At 41.9% G+C, this 17435-nt stretch overlaps 1 protein-coding gene across 1 annotated transcript in view; it reads right to left on the reverse strand.

Moving 5' to 3' along the window:
• ST6GAL2 (ST6 beta-galactoside alpha-2,6-sialyltransferase 2) overlaps positions 1–15387 on the reverse strand; it is a 318315-nt gene extending 302928 nt beyond the window's left edge. The window contains exon 1 of the mRNA XM_006114562.4: positions 15252–15387. The gene's annotated coding sequence lies outside the window, so the exon portion shown is untranslated. The remainder of the gene's footprint in view (positions 1–15251) is intronic.
• Positions 15388–17435: the final 2048 nt, after the last annotated feature.

Genomic DNA, 17435 nt, shown 5'->3' on the forward strand with positions numbered 1-17435 from the left:
TTTCAATACTGTTTTCAAATGAAAATACTTGTACAGCTTCCCCTTGCTGCAGTTACAAAAAAAGAAAATGGTTTTTAATACCAGCGTATCCAGGAGAATCTCTCTCTCTCTGTCTCCTAAAAGTTAGGAAATGGCAGAATTAATTCTTCCTCTCTCCCACTCGTCTTGTTCAGCTGTTTCCAGTTCTTCCCATCAATTTGTCCTTGGTGTTTTTGCCCAGCCAGTCCCATTTGCCTCCCTCATAGCTCTTCATCTGATCCATTTCTCTTGTCACACCCCAAAATCCTAATCTCTAGTTGCCCCTCCTTCTGCCCATGTTCCCTTTGTCCACTGACTACCAGCCACCAAACTCCCTGCCTGGACTCCTCATCCCATTGGAATGACTCCTGGCAATCTAATCTCAGCTCTTTGTTCCAGTCTCTATGCCCAGTAAGTTCCAAGTTTATCCCCTGCACAACATTCCTCATCAATCTGCCAGACTTATACACCCCCAGCACCATCAGAATTCAGTCTCCTATGACGGGAAGTGTTGGGCAATGATAATAATAAGCAATGTACTCAGCCCCGCAAGGAGGTTTAATGGTAGTTCGAATTAGGAGCTTTAATTCGAACTACCTAGTCCGTGCCGCGTGTAGCAGCGGGCAGGTAGTTCGAACTATGGGCATTTAAAAATGGCGCCTGCCCGGGAACATGCAAATGAAGCCCGGGATATTTAAATTCTGGGCTTCTTTTGCAAATTCCAATGCCTACATTAGCCACCCTAGTTCGAACTAGGGTGGCAGTGTAGATATACCCTCAGGCTGTTGAGAGTTCTCTGCTGAGTTCTGGCAGGAAAGGCTTGTCTCTGGAAGCTCCTCCAGCCATTTTGCTGGGCTTGCTTGGTTCAAAGAAGCCACTTGTGGAAATGGGCCTGATTGGGAAATTTTCCAGGGAAACAGAGTTTCATCAAAAAATGCCAGTTCATCAAACCTGAAATTTCTTGCAGAACTGAGGCGAGTTTGATGAATTACCACTGAAACACAGAAAGGGGCCCTTCTGCAACCCTGCCAGATTTCCTGCCAGATCTCCATGGATCTAGTATCCTGCCACTTTACCTGATCAGCTGCTGGGGAACCTTCCCACACACTGCAATGGACATGGGCATCCTGGATCTGTGGCTCTGGGGCAGCCCCACCATGTAGACTGTCATCCAATTAGGGACCCAGGGCTTTCAGGTTCCCCGGCCAGCTGACTCCTCAGGTTACTCCACTCCTGAGCAGACAACCCAGGGCGGCCACGACAGAAAGTGACATTCCTGACAGTGTCATCCACTATATATTTGAGAGAATTTGTCCATCTATGTGTCTGTCTGTCTGACTATCTGTCTCTTTGTTGAAGAACTCCTCCTCAGCAATAAGAGCTAGGGACCACCACATTCAGTATACAGCTTCCTCAGTTTAACTTAAAGCAAGACAAGGGTTTGGTTGAGGCATGAAAATGGGATATGCCTGGAATGAGATTGATTCTCATCCAACCTTAGAGAAAAGAGACAGAGTCACTGGCTGGGAGGCATGTCACCGCCTTCCCCCTGGTCTGGGGCTGCCCTAGCTTTGAGCCTTCCGGCTTTCCAGAGGCAGGGCTGAAGCTCCCCCCTCCCTGATTTGTATGGGAACATTGCTGGCTGTTCCCCTTTGTCAGGGTGCAAGGGGAAAGTGCACAGTTTGCTGCATTCCTCACTCTGGCTGGGTAGCATAGGGGACAAACTTCGACCTGCCCAGGCAAGGGACATGCACCTCTCTCCCCAGCTATGCCCAATGGAGTTGCGTGGCCATTGAGAAGTGCTTCTCACCTGGCCCCAAGCTGCCGTGGTGAGTAATGGCTGAGTAGTCCTCTCTCCCCAGGGCAGCCTGCATAGTGAACCCTCCATCCCAGCCCCACCCTAGAGTAATGATTTAAATGAAGCACGTGCTTTTTTATTTAATTAAAAATAAACAATGAATTTGGTTAAGGAGCCGAACAACACTGGGCAAATCTTCTAATTCTACTAAGAAGCAATAGCAGCTTTGAAACTGACAAGAATGTCACTTTCAGGCAACAGCTGCTGGTTTAGAGAGTGTTTTTGTTCAAGAAAATAGTTGAAAAACTGGGTCCTGATCCTTCTGCCACTGAAGTTAGTAGCAAAACTGCCATTAATTTCAGTGCATTTCCACAGGATTAGGCACCTAATGAACAGCTTCCTATGAGTATGTCTACACTGCGTTCCTCTTTCGAGAGAGGAATGCAAATGCAGACAAACAAAATTGCAAATGAAGCGTGGATTTGAATTTCCCGCACTTCATTTGCATAATTGTGGCCATACGTTTTTTCAAAATACCCTATTTCGAGATAAAAGACTCTGTTTAGAAGGGGTTATTTCGAGGAAAACCCTTCTTTCGAAATAATCTTTATACCTTATAAAATGAGGTTTAAGGGTTATTTTGAAAGAAGGGTTTTTTTCTCAGAATAACTGCATCTAAACAGTATTTTTTATCTCTAAATAGGGTATTTCGAAAAAGCAGCCGGCCGCGATTATGCGACTGAAGCATGGGAAATTCAAATCTGTCCTTTATTTTCAATTTCATTTGTTTGCATTTGCATTCCTCTCTCGAAAGAGAAATGCAGTGTAGACATACCCTATGGCTCCCACTCCTTAAATCAAAGACCATGTATTGGTGTTTCCAAAATGAAGGGGTTTTGATTCTGTGGTTTGTGAAAAATTTCCAGTATCAACAATTCTTTTCAGGTCCCAGAGTATGGTGTATGAATCTATAGTTCTATAGTACTATTCCATGAATTGAAATAGATAAACATAAAGTATTAGTTGTTGTGTCAATATCTAGTCATTATTTGTGCTATAAATTTGAATGGAGTTATTATGACAGTCAAATTTTTATTGTGAAATCATTGTTAAAAATCACAGCTGCTTCTAATTGCACAGGATACTGGGCTTGATGAACCATTGATTAAACTCATATGGCATCACTTAGCCATTAGTATATTTAGAATATTTGTATGGTAATATTTAAGACAGAGAAGTGGGAGTAATTGTGCATTTTGTATGCAAATGTGTGATTTTCTTTCTAGGTGACTGCTACATTAAAACCAAAGGGATTGCTAGCTCTTAGTAAGAAAATACAAATCTCACTGTCACCAGAAGGAAACCGAGGACCTCAGAAGTTGTTGTTGACCCGTGTCATTTTTTTGTTCAACTGGAAAAAATGAACAAATGACGATTTTCACCTCCTATGCTCATTCTATGATGATTCTCCCTCCCCACCACATAACTGTAAAATGACCCAGTTTGGCTTGATAATCCAGATGGAAGATTACTGATTCCACAGATGTTAAATAGGAGAGACAAGGAATGTAGCTTACTTGTTTAAATTACTGTACTCAAAAATCCAAATTATGTGCCACATGTATCTCCTTAAGCAAGTCACGTGAGTAGTTTCTCTCCTACTAAGTCAGGTCAAATGCCTTAAATAACAGTAGAGCTGAAAAGAAAGGACACTGTTGTAAATAGCGTTTTGATTTAACCCAGTGTTTCTCAACCTTTTTTTATAAAGTACCCGTTTTAAAAAAAATTACAAGTACCCCCAGTACCTACAGTTTTCATGCACACACATTTTTTTTCTACCATTGCAACACAGTTGTTTAAACAACTTAATCGTAGCCAGGTGGGCAATGAAATTTTTGTGTGTAAAAATTACAGAAATAATAAAACACTGTAAAACTTAAAACAAAAATTCAGTTTTCTCCAAATTTCAATTGTGTTGACGTATCCCCCAGACTTCTCTCGAGTACCCCTAAGTGTACTCGTATCACTGGTTGATAAACATTGATGTAATCTGACCCTTACTTAGTGAATCAAAACTTAGGACAAAATGATTGATGATGTGATTGTCCTTAGATTTGTCCTTTGAGTGTTGAACAGACTTCCGAAGGCGGTGGTTTATGCAGTTCTATGAACTGGAACCATTTATGCTGATATGCTTTCAGTTCCTACTTTAAAAAAATAAAAAAATGATACAGTTGGAGTCCAAGGCAGGTGTTCTGAGTTTGTGTGAGAATTGCTGTGGGGCACAGCTGGCAAGGGGTACTTACAGAAATAGCTCTGCATGTGTTTATAGGAGGAACTCTTAAACCGAGCATACTAGCACTGAATATCCCCAAACATTGGGTAGATCAGATCCAGACCAGAACTTTGCAATTCTGTCTCATCTCAAATAGTCAACATACAATCACAAACATTACTTGTGGTTGAGATGCAAGGGTCTTTACTCAGAAGAATACATGTATCTCAATAGGACAGACCCTTGTTAGGAAAAAGTAAGCCTCATGCCTCCAGTAGTTCAGTTCTCAGAAGCATATGCCATGAACAGAACTACTGGGGGCATGAGGAAATCATAATGCAGTTTATCCAATTTATGCTCACAGAACACAGATTTTCTAACTTAAATAGATAATCTTTATAGCCATTGACCTTATCTGCAACCACCAAACGTTCCAAAAATTGTACAGCTGGTGAAAGACCGATGACTTTTTTAAAAGTCTGTCTGGCATATAATAGAACAGAGGTGCTATGGGCAACAATTAAATGAATGGGTAAGTGCCCCCACTGTTTCCTGGAGCAGATCTCAGTTTTGCTCTGAGAGAGTTCCAACTCTGACAATGGAATCAAATCTTAGGAAAACATATGATTCTTCTTATTTTTGTCTTTTAGTTTGCTTTTATTACAAACCACCTCAGAGGATGTCAGACTAAAAAGGTGGCAGATAGCCGAAGGAGAGAAGTGCAATGCTCCTGCACCAGAAATATACAACAGCAGGATATTCAACTTGAAAAATGTGCCCAAAAGGATCACAGGGAGCTCTGTAATGAGACTGAGGCAGTAATTCACATCTGTGTCACTGTCTGGAGTTGCTTTAGAAGTGTAATACAGTACAATGGTGCTTTCCAATGAACAAAGCAGAGCACAAATTCTTGTCTGCATTGCATGCGGCCCTCATACAGAAATCAAGATTTCATTTTGTAATTTTTAAATCTAACATTGGACCTCTTTGCCAATTCTAAGGCTAAGCACTGCTGTTTGCTGACATGAACAACTGATTCCGCAAACTTTGCTTCAGAAACTGCAAGGAATGGCTATAAGGAATTCAATCAATAAGTTCTCTTCTTTGCTGAGTGGTTTCACCACTAAATGACTGTTTAATTCTCGAAAGGTGGTTAACTGTACTCTGTCTTTTTTTTTTTTGGAGGTGCTGGGGAAGGGCGGTACTTGAATCTGAAAGCTCTGAACAATAGAGAAGCGAGCAATATACCTATTCCCCTGGAGATCTATCAGATGGTTTGTGGATAACCATAGATGCACGGTACTGTCTGAAAGAGTATAATCTACACAAAGATTGAAGAGCAGCACACACCAAAAAAAAAAAAAAAAAAAAAAAGCAAGCATTTGAGAGCTCTGTGATGGAGAGGATAGACATATGTGCTCCACCTGTGACTTCTGACTCACATCTGCTTAGTTAACTGTCAAAAACAAGATTTTAATATTGTCCCTTCTGCAGAGCCAATATAACTGTCAAAGAAATCTGTATTCCGCAGGCATTGTCAATATCATTGGTACATATGTTTCCAGATCCTTTGATTCCAGAATTGCTATTATTGTGCTTTACAACTGTGTGTGTGTGTGTGTGTGAATTTTATTACTTCTGAAAGGTGTCAAATAAATAGGTGTGGACATGGAAGCCCTCCTTGACCAAAGAACAGCTAGCCCATGGGCAATAACTCCGGTCAGACATATGTCCCTTGGCTCAGAGTCCTAGAAGAACCATGTTGTTGCCATCACCCGGCATCCTCCCTACTCTTTCCACCCCATCCCCACTCCTCTCCCTCCTTTCCCGACCCAACAGCATGCTGTGAAACAGCTGTTTGCGGTGGGCAGAAGGCACTCAGATGGCAGAGAAGGAGGTGATCAGCGGGATTGCTGGTGGGCAAGGTGCTGGGGCAGACAGGGAGAGAGAGGGGCACTTGGCTGCCAGTGGGTGCTCTGCACCTGCTAATTTTTCTCCGTGAGTGCTCCAAACAAAATAAAAAACAATGTTAGGAGACGAGCACACATATTGGAGACAGTCTCTGCCCTAAGGAATGTACAGTACAGGCATCCAACACTGATAAGAGTGGGACAAAAGAGGTATTATCTCTGTTTTGCAGATAAGGGGTAATCCTGTTTTTTTTATAATGTTGTGGACACTAACTGCACCTGCAGCATCAGACTCCCACAGGAGGAATTTTTTACCAATGTTTTACATTTGCAAGTAGCATTTTAAGACACCCAGAAAAAAAAAAAGATGAGAATAACATTCCTTTGGATCAACTCCTAAGTTCTATGGTTCTGCATTAAAACATATTGCAGCTGACTGTTTGTCAAGTTGGATATTCAAGTGGCTAATGCTACACTCAACTGCATTTTTCCAAGGTAACAGCAGCTTTCTTCCTGCATGTACCAAATATATCTACATGGAATGATATTTTGTAAGACATGAATCAACACAGCATATGCTACCATGCTTTCACTTTGTTTTCATAATTGAAGGAAGCTGCTTTACGAGCAGCTGTTCTAGTCCGGGGGATGGAGCTTGCCATAGTCTCTTACTGAAAACTCCATCTGAAGTCACTGAGATTGTTCTGGATCAAAAAAGGATCGCAGGCACTGGCTGCTAGGCTTTCAGAGCAGGCTGTGCTCTTTGAAACCTCAGCGTGCATCTTCCTCCTCTTTTAATTGATTTTGAAGTAAGTGGGCTGTATAAAGCCGTGAATCCAACACTGAGGTTAAGGGAAGGTGAGACCCACTACGTTGCTGTCTGGTGCAGGTCTCATTTTTTGTTTCTGTAGTTCTGAACAGGGATGCCTTGTTCTCTGGGATAATGCGTGTACACCCCCTTGGGTTGTAGCTGTGGTCATAACTGTTCTCTGTACAGCTTCTCCAAACTTAAATTTGTACTGAAAAAGGTTCCAGGGCTCAAGCCTTTTTTTTTTTTACTTTCATAACTGATGCTGTAAGCCCAGAGGAGACTGATCTATGAACTGCCAAGCCTTGAGGGGCCGAGGCTCAGCTCTGGCAAACCCTGGTACAAATTGCCCAGGGAACTTCTCTTTTTGCAGAACATGCAAAGTGAAAATATGCTGGAAGTAAAACCTGGAAAACTGTTTCTAATCCAACATAGATGAAATGGATTTTTGTGAGTACAGTCACAACACACATCATGAATACCTTATGAAAACAGGTGCATGTCACAGTCATGGATTATATACCACAGGCAGAGAACTGGAGGACTGAGGTTCACCCATACCCGAGACTCCTGCAACAGGAGAGAATCAATTAAGTGCCCAGATAATCCGAGCAAGTGACCAACACCTCATGCTGCAGAGGAAAGTGAAAACCTTAGTTCAGGAATTCCTTCCTGTCCCCACATGTGGCAATCAGTTAGACCCTGCGCATTCCAGCAAGAACAAGCCAGCCAGGTACCTGGGGAGAAAATAAGGGAGAGAAGAGAGAGACAGGTAGAGAGAAAGCGATTGAGCTTTGTAAGTTTATGGAGAGGATGGTACAATGAGGCTGTCTACAATGACATATGGCCCCCCTGCAACTGCTGGTGACAAATATTTGTTACAGCTGAAGTTAGGACACTAGACAAGGAGTTACTTCAGAGAACTCTCACTTAGGCTATGTCTAGACTGCAAGCCTCTTTCGAAAGAGAGCGTCTAGACTGCACGTTGAACTTTCGAAAAAGCAGCTTGCTTTTTCGAAAGAAAGCATCCAGTGAGTCTGGATGCTCTCTTTCGAAGAAGCCCTATTTACATTCAAGAACGCCTTCTTTCGAAAGAGGAACTTTCGAAAGAAGGCGTTCTTCCTCGTAAATTGAGGTTTACCGCCGTTGAAAGAAAAGCCACGTTCTTTCGATTTAATTTCGAAAGAACGCAGCTTGAGTCTGGACGCAGGGGAAGTTTTTTCGAAAAAAACCCTGAGTCTGGACACAGCCTTAGGTATTTGGTTGTGGGTCTTACTCATATGCTCAGGTCTAACTGATCAGTGTATTTGGGGTTGGGAAGAAGTTTTCCTCCAGTCACATTGGCAGAGATTTGGTTGAGGGGTTTCCACCTTCCTCTGCAGTATGGGACATTGTGGCAGGATCACTGGGGTACAGCCTGGAACTAGGATACCAGTGCGCTCCCTTAACTCTCCAGCCTGGGTTGTCTCTCCAAATGCTTTGCTAGGGACAAGCAACAAACCCCTCCAGGTGCTGCTATCACTTAGTACAACCACATGTGGAGCCCCATACCAACCTGAATTACATGGGTGCTCCCTGAGTAAGATGCGCATTTTACAGAGAAAGGCACCAACAAATCTCCCAAGCCCCCAGCCCTGTGCCCCTGGCATATACAGTCTTGCCCTGGTTAGAAGCCTGACTAGTGTATGTTTATTAATCTCTCTGTCCCTCCCACTATATGGAGCGGACACACACTAGCCCTTGCAAACTGGTCTGAGATTTCCAAAGCACTTCATCCAAAACACACTGACTTAGGCTAAATATAAAATAGATTGATTAGCTATAGAAAGATAGGTTTAGGTGAGTGTAAGTGGTAGCCACAAAAGGTCAGAGAGAGTTATCAAAGAAAATAAAATTCAAGAACAAAGTCTAAATGTTAAACTTTATTAGACCAGGTAATATTTAGATCAAGCTATTTTTCTCATCCCCAACAGATATTGAAGGTAACTTATCATTCTTAATACACAAGTTCCCCATTAAGCTTAAAACGAGCCTCTTAAGTTCAAGTCTCTGTCGTGGGGGAGAAGAACAGCAAAAGCATGATGTCCCCTATTTTATATCCTCAGTCCATGCTTTGAGAAAACATTAGCCCAAACATGCCCTTGTAAGTTTTGCTAAGTCACAGAGTTGACCCATCCCCCACTGTATGATGCTTTTGCAGCCCTTTTATGGCATCCTAAATCGTTTGTTTATAATTCCTCTACTGATTAATGGTCATGTAACACCCTTCAGGGAGTGGATCACCTCCTGTGTTGTCACTGGGGAACTAGCATAGAGACTGGCAAATTTCCAACGTATTTCAATAACAACTAGACGGTAAAATCTCATAACTTCCTACAGGCTTACAATATGCATTTTGAACAGAACAATGGGTTTAATCAAATCATGATCTTTCCTATGCTATCTTACACGGCATACTTTGTATGAAATATGTTATACGGAGACAAGGTGAATATGGAGGTTGCAAGGTGCTGCTTCAAGATACAGAGGGCCACAAGCCCAGGTCACTTTCTGATGTGAACTAGAGTAAAGGGTGGAGTCTATGATCAAGATTTGAAGACTTCAGTAACTCAGCCAGAGGTTACAGGCCGATTACAGGAGTGAGTAGGTGAGATTCTGTGGTCTGCAATGTGCAGGAGGTCAGATTACATGAGTATGATGGTCTTCCTGATCTCACAGTCTGTGAGAAAATGCCTAGTGCCACGTCAGAGGACTGGTCCACCCCTTCCAGTGTCCCCTCTCTAACTATGACTATCTTTGATGCTTCAGGAAAAGGAATAAAAAAGAAAAATGTCAACAAAACAGCCCTCACCAACCCAGAAGACCACGGGGGAAACATTCCCTCTCTGATCCCTGCACGTGAATAGCTGAAGCCCCACAGCATTAAATTTTAGCTATGAACTGGAAGGGACCCTCGAGGGCAACTGAGCAATGCCCCCTCCCCACAAGCAACCCCATCATACTATCCCATTCATAAATTTCTCAAGCTCTATCTAAAAACTAATTAAGTTGTCCACTAGGAGTTGTGATGAGCACCCTTCAGATAGCTAAGTGATGGGTACCAAAATGCTTTGATAGATTCAATATAGAAAAACAGAGGGAGTAATGAAAATCTGTCATACAAATGTGTGAAAAACTAGAAACAATTTAGAAGAGCTCTTTGCTAGTGCTTGAACATCTGGCATTTTCTGCTTCATGAATTGTAATCTTTGATGAGGATGAGAGGGAGGAGGGGCATTTTAAGTTGAAGAAGCAGAGGAAATGTTTGATTGAAAACCTTGGTCGGTTTGAAGGTGTGTTCAGATCTCTGTGGCTGTGTCTTACGCTGGCTGTATCTGACAATTCTGGATAACATTTACAGAACCAAGGCCCTTATTAGAAACCTGGGAGGCACTTGGCATTCAGAGCTTCCAAGGCCATTATGAGCATCTTGGCTGAACTTCTGTAAAACACACGCAACTTTCCCAAAATAATTTCCAGCCCACATCTTTTTTGGAAACTAATCCAATCTTGAACATTAGTAGGGAATAGCCCTGGTCTATGGTTAGTGGAAGGGTTAACCCTTAACCAAAAATGGAATTAAATGTGTATATTGTGTTACATCAAGAATGGGTCAAAATTTTCCAGGCTTCATTTTTTTAAATAATTCCTCCTCCTCCCCTCTGAAAATTTGATTTTTGACTGAAGCCAGACCTGCTTTACCAGTATTTGACCATCTTTTGTAACAGCATTTCTCAGGGTAGAGTCTACAGACTCCTGAAGGTCTGTGAAGGTATCCGGGGGGGGGGGGGGGGGGGGGGGGGGCTGCAAGTTGTGTCCAGTTCCAGGGAGTCTGTAAGTCCCAGTTCCAGGGAGTCTGTAAGTCCAGGGACCCCAGCCTTGCAGATCAACTCCTCCCCCTTTCTCCCAGCACCTCCTCCATGCTGCAGAACAGCTATTCAGAGATATGCAGGAGGCACTGGGAGAAAGGGGAAAGAGTGGGGCTGAGACATGATCAGGGAATAGGTGTGGGAAAAGGTGGGAAGAGGAGGGGTAGGGCAGGAGCAGGGGTGGGAAAGAGTGAAGGTTTTTAGCTGTTTACATTTAATGATAATAAAAAATAAAGAATAGTTCCTTACCCAGACATATTTATGTATTGCTAGATAATAATCAAGTTTAATCAAATAAATAATAGTGTTTGTGTCAGAAACAAACAAACAAAGAAACAGGACTTTCAATGAGCACAACATGTTTTTCTAGAAATGTAAATAAACATCATTAGGCTTGCGGGAGAGGGAAGAAGGTCCATGAAAAATTTTAAATCAAAATGGAGATTCTTGGGTTGCTAAAGTGTGAGCACTGCTTTCTTACAACATGGGCAAAGTATGAGAATTAGACACAACTGTGCTCTGGAGGCAGTGTGTGCATGCCGTCCCTTCCCTAGACTACTTAATACACAGGTGTGTGGGTGCAGAGGTTGTACCATCTTATAGGTAGGTAGGCCAGTTTTAGCCCATTCTGTGGAAAGCCATGATACCATAACACTGATTGCCTCTTCCCACTTAGGGGCATCATCAGATTACATAAGAACATAACATAAGAACATAAGAATGGCCATACTGGGTCAGACCAAAGGTCCATCTAACCCAGCAGCCTGTCTGTCAACAGTGGCCAGCGCCAGGTGCCCTGGAGGGGGTGGACTAAAGACAATATCAAGCAATTTGTCTCGTGCCATCCATCTCCAGCCTCTGACGAACAGAGGCCAGGGACACCATTCCTACCCCCTGGCTAATAGCCTTTTATGGACCTAACCCCCATGAATGTATCTAGCTTCTCTTTAAACTCTGTTAGGGTATGTCTACACTACCCCGCTAGTTCGAACTAGCGGGGTAATGTATGCATACGGAACGTGCTAATGAAGCCCGGGATTTGAATTTCCCGGGCTTCATTAGCATAAAGCCGGCTCCGCCATTTTTAAAAGCCGGCTTGTTCGAACCCCGTGCCGCGCGGCTACACGCGGCACGGGCTAGATAGTTCAAACTACGTAGTTGTTCCAAACTATCTGTACACCTCATTCCACGAGGCGTACAGATAGTTCGGAACAACTACGTAGTTAGAACTATCTAGCCCGTGCCGCGTGTAGCCGCGCGGCACAGGGTTTGAACAAGCCAGCTTTTAAAAATGGCGGAGCCGGCTTTATGCTAATGAAGCCCGGGAAATTCAAATCCCGGGCTTCATTAGCATGTTCGGTATGCATACATTACCCCGCTAGTTCGAACTAGCGGGGTAGTGTAGACATACCCTTATAGTTTTAGCCTTCACAGCCTCCTCTGGCAAGGAGTTCCACAGGTTGACTATGCGCTGTGTGAAGAAGAAGTTTCGCTTATTAGTTTTAAACCTGCTACCCATTAATTTTATTTGGTGTCCTCTAGTCCTTATATTATGGGAACTAATGAATAACTTTTCTTTATTCACCCTCTCCACACCACTCATGATTTTATAGACCTCTATCATATCCCCCCCTCAGTCTCCTCTTTTCCAAACTGAAAAGTCCCAGTCGCTTTAGCCTCTCCCCATATGGCACCTGTTCCAAACCCCTGATCATTTTAGTTGCCCTTTTCTGAACCCTTTCCAAGGCCAAAATATCTTTTTTGAGGTGAGGAGACCATATCTGTACACAGTACTCAAGATGTGCATGTACCATAGTTTTATACAGGGGCAGTAAGATATTCTGTGTCTTATTTTCTATCCCTTTCTTAATAATTCCTAACATTCTATTTGCCTTTTTGACCACTGCACCACACTATGTGGACGTTTTCATAGAACTAGCCACGATAACTCCAAGATCTCTTTCCTGATTTGTTGTAGCCAAATTAGCCCCCATCATATTATATGTATAGTTGGGGTTATTTTTTCCAACATGCATTACTTTACACTTATCCACATTAAACTTCATTTGCCATTTTGTAACCCAATCACTCAGTTTTGTGAGATCTTTTTGAAGTTCTTCACAGTCTGCTTCTTTCTTGACTATCTTAAACAGTTTGGTATCATCCGCAAACTTTACCACCTCACTGCTTGCCCCTTTCTCTAGATCATTTATGAATAAGTTGAATAAGATTGGTCCTAGGACTGACCCTTGGTGGACACCACTAGTTACCCCTCTCCATTCTGAAAATTTACCATTTATTCCTACCCAAGGTTGGAGTGTCACTTGGGCAGGGATGGAAGGAGTAAACCTCCTTGAGCATTTTACCCCAGAACTCATGCAAAGGTGAGCACCATCTTGCCCCTAAAGACACAGTTCATGGTAAATATAGAACTTTGTATCATACATTAACCAATTCAGCTACCCTTACTGGTGATAACTACACTGAAATCTTTGAGAACTGCTCAACTGGCATAAAGATATTCAAGTATGACCCCCAGCAAATGAGATTTTTTTCCCCTCAAACCTTTCTCCTGTCAGGTTGGCTTAAGATTTATGTTCATTGTTACATGGCAAAACGGACAACAGCAAAATCATCTAGTTAACAGGAACAAGCTCAAGTATGAACTCAGAACCAGATGTACCAATCGCGAGGGCTTCCTGTCCCCCATTCCCTTTTTTGCTGAAATTCTTTGTCATTACAGTAATTTTACTCTCATGCATGTAGATAAAGCCGGTCCACAAAAGGAGAAAAAAAAACTTAAGAGAAAACGCACTGCGTAATTGTATTCAGCAACGATGGAAGTTATACATAAATGCAAGGAAAAAAATGTACTCTGCTGCCAGGTTTTTTTACTCTCTCTATTGCTCCCTATAATACATTTAATGCACTAAATGTCATAGGCAATGATGCAATTTTAGCAACAATTTAGTTTGCTATTGACAGGGTAATGCTGGATCTCAAAACCTGGAACACATGGCACATAAGTAGTCCTATTTATAAATTCTATAGTGACTAGTTATACAAGCTCACTTATCAATTCCCAAGCTCAATCTGTCAGCCTGTACCCTTCACAATGATTCCTCTATCAATCTCATGTGATATGACTGAGCTGGAGGAAGCAGTACTTATTTTGTACTTTGCCAGTGATCTGAGGTGTGTACTTATACTAGCTTATAAAAGTTGCTCCTTAAACACTACAGATAAAGTCAACTGGAAAAAAAATCAATATAGTCCCTTTGCCCTGGACAGAGAAAGTAAATATACCCAGAGTGACTTGAAAGTAACCATAGGAGACCTAAAACCTAATCCTTAGATCTATCGTGTTTGTTTGGGGACAGAGAAAGTGATGACTAGGACACGAAGCAAGAGTCTAAAATTATCACTGTATATTTTCTTGCTATAAGGAACAACCCTCCTGACAGTTACAAATACAGCTGTGTCATCGATCTGATCCAATGCACAGCTGTATCCAACAGAGATCTGGACTGGAGTGACAATAACTAATGAGTGCACAGTACCGTGTCCTGAAACTGATGCAGCTGGACTGGATTTATTTGTAAAGGAAGTAGATTCAGTTTGGAGCCAATCAGTTTATTTCCTGTATTTAACCACCAACCAGTCTAGCCCATCACCAGTTAACACCTTTTGAATCAAAATGTTCAAGGCTTGAGCTTACTGGAAAGCTGTAAAGAGTGCACAATTCAAATCTACCATTCAAATTATCCTTGTTCTGCTAGGTCAGGAAAGCCATGACCTGACCTCTCAGCGAGGTGCTATCATTTCCTCTTGAGTCTAATGAACTTGATCCATGGCGTCTAAATAAGTAAAATGCATATCCGTGAGTGTGTGTGTTTATATATATTGAAATGAACTCTTGGACAGCACCGCTTATCAGCCAGATGATTAATAAAACATGTGACAAGCATACTTAACAAGCACACACATCAGTGTCCTGATCAGTAGATGTGCATTCCTTAGTTCTCTAGACTTCTCCTGAGCATAGTAAATCTGCATGGTAAGTAACAGAAGCAGGTAAAATAATATGCATGCAAATAACTCCCACTCTTCCACATACACATTTCTCTGCTATATAGCTGTCATCCCCGTTTTGTTAAAAGTTCTACATTTCGAAAGCCACCCGTCAGCAAGAAAACTAGCTTTGTTATTCTGAGCCTTTTAAGACACCTAGTACAATCAACAGAAAAAAAGTGAAGGATAAAAGAATCATCTTGCAGTTCTAAGAAGCATTACCAACCTCATCTCTAGTCATTTTTTTCAGCTGTTTTAAGCACTCCTGAATTTACTTCATGTTGCTTTAGAGCCCATACAACACTCCACACAGTGTTCTCTATTGCACGGATACAGAAAAGATTGAACCCATTAAAAAAAATCATTGAACTCTAATTGATCTCATGCTGCACACAAGCTCTCTCCCCTCCACCCTCTTCCTTTGCTGAGTTAATCTGTAGCTCTGTCAGCATAGGACACTTACCAAGGGGTTTTCACCGGAAGAATGCAGTTAGGTTCTCTTACACACTGGAATATCTGCTACCCAGTAATGAAGCAGGCGCTGAGACGTCTCACTCTTTCAATAGCTATTCAGGTAGTGCAGCCAGCTTTCTCTAGCCTTCTGCATATACACACACAGGCGCAGAGAAGGAGGGAGAGAGAGAGAGAGAGAGAGATGCAATAAACTGAGCATAATTAAGAGAGCTCCTTTCTACAAATTACAGAAGCAAGCAGTCCTTACAGCAGTGGTTTCTTTAAAAAAGCAGTTTCTTCCCAGAACCCCTGCACCGTTTACTTTTTGCTTGTTTGTTTTGGAGAAACAAATCTTTCTAGGAAACAAAGTCATTGCTGTGTGATAGTGAGGCTATTTTTTCTTCTTCTTTTTTATGATGAAAGTTTCATTGTGAAATTCAGTCTAGTTTGCAGTCAAATGAAAACCATCTCTGTTCTTTATAGTTGAAGCAGCCTCTCCGCAAAGGGGCTTAGATCAACGGTCTCCTGCCTTTAATGACAGTATTTATGAAAGAAAGCATCTGCTCTAATAAATTCACCAATTAAGGAGGTAATGGCTTAGTAAATACATATTGATGCCTTTTTCAATATAAGCACCATGGGGAAAAAAATCAATATTCGTAAAAAAGCAATACGACGTGTAATAGACCTGGTGCACTTAAAAAAATTTGGAAGAAAGAAAATAAACGTGTGAGTGTATCAGGTCTAATGTGTCTGATATAGGTGTTGGCTACTTGTCACTGGTATATGTTGATTAAAAAGTGTCAAGTGATTTCATAATGTTATTGCATTTGGCAAGGAGATTTGAGGGGTTAAAGAAAGTTTAATCTCCTACACAGATCTTTTAAAAATTATTATTAAAGAATTCACTGTCTTTGTAGCTTTAAAAATTAGTCTTTGTTATTTGTGATGTTACCTTAAATAGAAAGCAGATAAAACTAGTAAAATAAGAAAGCATCTGTCTGTGTCTCTCACCCACACATGAAAAATCATCAATTTCCTTTAATTTAACAATATGCATTTTTTAGTGCGTCTTTTGGGATCTTGGGACCTATAATATAGGATCGTTGCTGGGACAAGTGCAAAGTGGGGATAAAAAAATGAGTGGACATATTAATGCAACTTTCCCCCACTAAGCTCTCAAAACAGCCAACATGACATTGCAGACCCTTGTGTGAGGATGTTTTCAAGGACTGCTGCTTGGTGCGTGTAGATGATGCTATTGTTAGAAGTAACTTTATCATAAAAGATGGAAATGGGAAGAAAAGGAGAAAGGCAATAATTAACAAAAGCCTGTTGAAATAAGTCACTACCGAGAGACTCCTGTATTGATACTTCTATCTAAAACAGTTTAAAGCCCTATTTCTGAGAATCTCCCTGACACTTTTATTCAGCTAGCTAATCGTTTGAGAGTGGATTTTTTTTCTCCACACACACAACTGTACAGCTCATGTTAATCTCTAAAGCATTCATTTGGTATTTAATTACTTTACACAAAAGACAAATACTTCAGCTGCTTTACTGGCTTTATTGGGAGGTCATTAAATGTAACCCAGGCAGCAAGAGGATACATCAGTGTCTTGGTCCTCTCCTAAGGCAGGCTGGGCCTGGAATAGATGTGAATTCCCCCCATTCAGTGCTCCTATGCTGTACTCAAGCGGAGAAATGGCCTTGTTTTTAAAGCAGGTGATAGCACTCCCTGAATGACCTTGACCTTAGGGTTGTATTTTCAAAAGGGGCTTCCTGTTAGGATCTGGGTAGGGAAGACACTCAAAATTAGTTGATAATGTGGAAAATACAGGCCTTAACTTCTATGCCTCAGTTTTGCTCCCAACTACAAAATGGAGATAATACCTAGAATACTTATATCTGACAGAGCTCTCTATATGCGATTTGCTGCACGGAAACCATCCCTCACAAATCATACCCTACATTTCTTCAGGCTCAGTGCTCAGTCTGACAGTCCAACCAGAAGGCTGATGGCTTGAAAGGTCATCAGGACTACCCATGTCAAAGACCCTCAGGGAAAGTTCCCAGCTCCTTACAAGCTTTGGTGGCCCCACGTCATAAGCACCCAGGCAGTATGGTAGTGGGCAATACCCCTCACAATGCTAAGACATCATGGCTGGATCCTGAGGACTTTACCACACTGGAG

The sequence above is a fragment of the Pelodiscus sinensis genome, chromosome 1 (genome assembly GCF_049634645.1).
Source record: "Pelodiscus sinensis isolate JC-2024 chromosome 1, ASM4963464v1, whole genome shotgun sequence".
NCBI classification, from domain to species: domain Eukaryota; kingdom Metazoa; phylum Chordata; order Testudines; family Trionychidae; genus Pelodiscus; species Pelodiscus sinensis.